Raw genomic sequence first — 4,223 nt, 5'->3', positions numbered from 1 at the left:
AAATCAACGAACCAGATGATAAGGAAAAGAGGAAAATGACTAAGAAAACATAAAAAGGGAAAGCAAAGAATAAATGAAATAAAAAGTTCATTTCTATCACACAGCTTTGGGGTGGCGAAGTGGTTGCAACACTAAAATTTCTCTTAGAGGTCGCCGGTTCGAATTTCACTATCGCTCATTTTATAGGAATAAGCACTTAGATGGGCCGGCCCGTCGCCGAAGCACTCCACGCGCCGGTTAGCAGAAATTGCCTATAACCGGCGCCTGTGGCGCTAAATAGGATTTGCCGTACCGATGCGCCCTCGCCAGCCATCTCTAAACCTCCTTCGCGCCAGGTCCTCCCATCCCGCCGTCGAGAGTCAAAACCCGTGCAGCGCGGCGGCGGCAGTGACAGATCTCCTCGGCCAAATTTTGGGATCGCGGGAGTGGAGTTCGCTCCGGCCATTCGGCAAGCGATGGTGGCCTCTACACATGCTTGCCTTGTTGAAAGGGTTGCCATTGCAAACATGGTCTACCCACTCGTGCTGCTTTGGGTGAACCCCCGATCCGGGCATCCCGGATTGGATGATGGTGGCATTCTCGTGTCGATGTTTCTCGTGAGGGCATTGTTTTGGAGTAGTTGCTGGACCTAGGACGCAGGTGGAGCGACATTTCATGTGATGCATCGACGACATGGAGTCTTGGCGGTGTGGCGCGTAGGGTCTCGACGACGGATGTGTGATGATGAACGCATGTAGGGGGTGGCGTTGTGTGGCGGTGTGGTGGCGAGGTGGCGTCAACGACATGCCTGGCAAGGCGATGCGTTAATACCTGCTCTAAAGATGGTTCGATGAAAGACTCGTGATGACCTCTGTAGCATGCACATGCAATGCCCGTCGAGAGTAAGCCAGACCGGTATGTGACCCAGACCTGACAGTTCGGCTTGGTTGGGGCGTCCAGCAGTAGATGTTGGGCTTTGGTGTATGCGGTCCCGATAATCTGAACCCATTCATCAAATTAATAGGAGTAGCGACATTTGTTGCTAAGATACGGATTTTAAATTTATTAATGTATTAATTTGTAATATTTTAATAAATAAATAATAAAATGGAGATGTACTGACCCATGTCATCCTCCTTAAAAAAAGACTTCACTAGTGGACATGGAGTCTCTCAGCCCGAGCTCAAATGAGCTCAGGTGGTGAACAGTAAAATAAAAAATAATTCAAAAACAATTGAAGAAAAATATTTTTGTGTGCTAAACATTGACAAAAGTTTTAATATTTTGATAATTTTATCAAAAAATCACATTTATGTGAGGCGTGGCAAAAAAATAAAATCAATACTCCTAAATTGCTACTTCCAAAAGCATTTTGAAGCACCGATTTTGTTTTTTTACCACGGCTTCCACCAATGTAATTTCACAATAAAATTTTGCAGCTAGTTAGAACTTTTGTCAACGTTTGTCATAAAAAAAATCAGTTTTTTTATTTGTTTTATTTTTTTGATTTAACTGTTCACCCCAGCTCATTTGATCTTGGGCTTAGAAGCACACTTCACTAGTAGGCTTTAAAAATTATATTCTTGGTCCGGCCTTTTGACTCTCTTTGGGTGTACATGGCAACGGGGAGCACATGTGAAAAATAATAATTCGTTAAGCAAATGCCGAAGGCCAAATAGTCTATACTACTAATAAACAATCCAACATGAATTACACTACGGTCATCCCATGAAACGCCTCACAGAAAAGAACAATCAATGAGCACCCCACGATTAATTCCACAGATATTAATCTAACAACCCACGTTAAACCACCGTCTGCTCTATGTACTTAGCGATTACAATGGGCTGAGCATACTCCACCAACGAAACTTTCAATCAGGCAACAAAAAAATAGAGAAGAAATTGCAGAGCAACGTGCCCTGTAATCACGGGATTGTCATCACGACTGGCTGGCCGTCGCCGTCGCCATCACCAGTCCGCAGGTAATCCCATCGCCGCGTAGGTCGCCTGCGACGACACCTCCCGCTGCTCCGGCGTTGCTCCGCCCAGGACTCTCCCCCGCCGACGGGGACCTCCTCTCGCTCCTCTCCGCCCGCGGCGGCCGCATCCCCGAGCGCGAGGCCGCGGGCTGGCCGCGCAGCTCGCGTCCGTGCTCGCCGCCTGCCACCGCCGCGGGGTCGCGCACCGCGACGTCAAGCCCGACAACCTCCTCTTCGAGCCGCCACGGGCGCGCTCAAGCTCGCCGACTTCGGCTCCGCGGAGTGGTTCGGGGACGGGCGGCCCATGTCGGGCCTCGTCGGCACGCCATACTACGTGGCGCCCGAGGTGGTCGCCGGGAGGGAGTACGGGGAGAAGGTGGACGTGTGGAGCGCCGGGGTGGTGCTCTACATGATGCTCTCGGGGGCCGTGCCCTTCTACGGCGCCACCGCGCCCGAGATCTTCGAGGCCGTGCTCCGCGGCAACCTGCGCTTCCCGCCGCGCGTCTTCGCCGGCGTCTCGCCCGAGGCCAAGGACCTGATGCGCCGCATGCTCTGCAAGGATGTCTCCCGCAGGCTCTCCGCCGAACAAGTCCTGAGTAAGCAGCGATCCCCCGACAGATCCCCTGAATCGAAGACCGCCCGCCGTCGCCTCTGGAGTTCCTCGCTGACGTTTGTGGATCGGCTGATGTTTTCCGCAGGGCATCCGTGGATCGCGAGCTGCGGCGGGGATGCGGTCGCAGGCTGAAGAGATTGATGGACCAACATAATCTCCACGCGCTCCATCCTCCTATAGATAGAAGATCTTCTCCGCAAACAACGATGGCTCGGTCTATGCGGCTCTGCTCTGTTTCTCCGGCAAATCGGCGATGGGCCGAAGCAGCGGTGGTGCTGGAGTTGAGTTCAGTAAGTAGATCCTTTACTCTAGGTCTAGAGATCTCTGGTGAAGCTGGGACTGCAGAAGCTTTCACCCGAGTTAGCCTGAATGTGTGTTTGTTCGTCGTGTTTGTTATCTGAATCTTTGTACGTGCAGTCTTGTTCAGTCGTAGCTGAAGAAGAGAGAGGGTTAGTAGTACCTCGTGGAACTTGGTAGGCAAGCTTTGTTAAAGAAGAATGAAAATGGAGCAAAAAATATGTGCATGTTCTTGTACAAATGGAGCAAAAAACATATGCTTTATTTAATTCCAGCAACTATTCCCTATAGCAACTATTCCTGTTGATATTTTTTGTGATTTGCAGTTACTCACAACGGATTTCTGTTTGATTTTTTGGAGTTTCTGCAGGTGATACCTCAACCTTTATATGCAAGTGCCAAAAGATCTCAGGTTGTATATATTTCCTTTGAAATACCAGGTTATGTCCTGTTCTAATGCCAGATTATCTGTATTTTGAGCCTTTTTTTCAAACATCGAAGCTAGATATGATGCATCAAGTGAAGAAGTTATGATTCATTCCAGCTTGTTGCAACCTTCAAGTGAGCCCAATGTTTCTTCTTGTCTTATGTTACTCCAAACATTTTTTTCATTATTCCACTCAATACATTTGTTTTCAATTTTGCAATGGAGTGCAAGTAATGTATATATTGTGTGTGTTTCAATATTTTTGTAGCTATATATATATATACTATCATTTTAATATAAAAAGAAATTTATAAATTATTCGGTTAGTCGTGCGTTGCACGTGCATGCTAACTAGTAGTAGTAGTATTAGTCTAGTTATATGTCAATCAGTTCTGAAAGAGGCCCAACAATCTTTCCTACAAATGCAGATAAAAGTGAAACTAGATTATATGTGAGTGTATGATTATCTGCATGTTGCTGCAGACCTCGTTAGAAGAAACGCGTTAACCACTGCTTAATAAAAGCTAATGCTAATGCAAAATAGATTATACTTCCTCCGTTATGGTTTAGAAGGCGTGCATGAAAATTCTTTAAAACCTAGGTGGTTATTGATTGGTTGTGAAATGAGTTAAAAAATAACATTCACATTATGCATGCATATAGAAGTAGCACTACCTCCGTCACGGTTTAAGTTCGGCGAGTTAGATTTCTGGATATTTCGTCACAAGAAAGATAATCTCACGATAAAAATCCCCTCAAAATTTTAGCGCAATCATAGTTACGGATCTCCGGATATTTAAGAAATGGTGAAGGACCAGAAAACAGTTGCGAAAACAGGGGAAAAATAGAGGGAGAGATCCAATCTCGGAGGGGCTCTTGCCCTCCGTGAGCCATGGTGGCCATGGAACAGAGCGAAAGCTCTTCTC

The 4,223-nt window shown here is 47.0% G+C and overlaps 1 pseudogene; it reads left to right on the top strand.

The window, feature by feature from the left end:
• Window positions 1-1,909: 1,909 nt before the first annotated feature.
• Window positions 1,910-3,556, top strand: LOC123401940 (annotated as a pseudogene).
• The last annotated feature ends 667 nt before the right edge of the window (window positions 3,557-4,223 follow it).

This window comes from Hordeum vulgare, chromosome 6H, assembly GCF_904849725.1.
Source record: "Hordeum vulgare subsp. vulgare chromosome 6H, MorexV3_pseudomolecules_assembly, whole genome shotgun sequence".
NCBI classification, from domain to species: domain Eukaryota; kingdom Viridiplantae; phylum Streptophyta; class Magnoliopsida; order Poales; family Poaceae; genus Hordeum; species Hordeum vulgare.
Note: the sequence above shows the minus strand (reverse complement) of the source record. Positions and strands in the feature narration are given on the sequence as shown.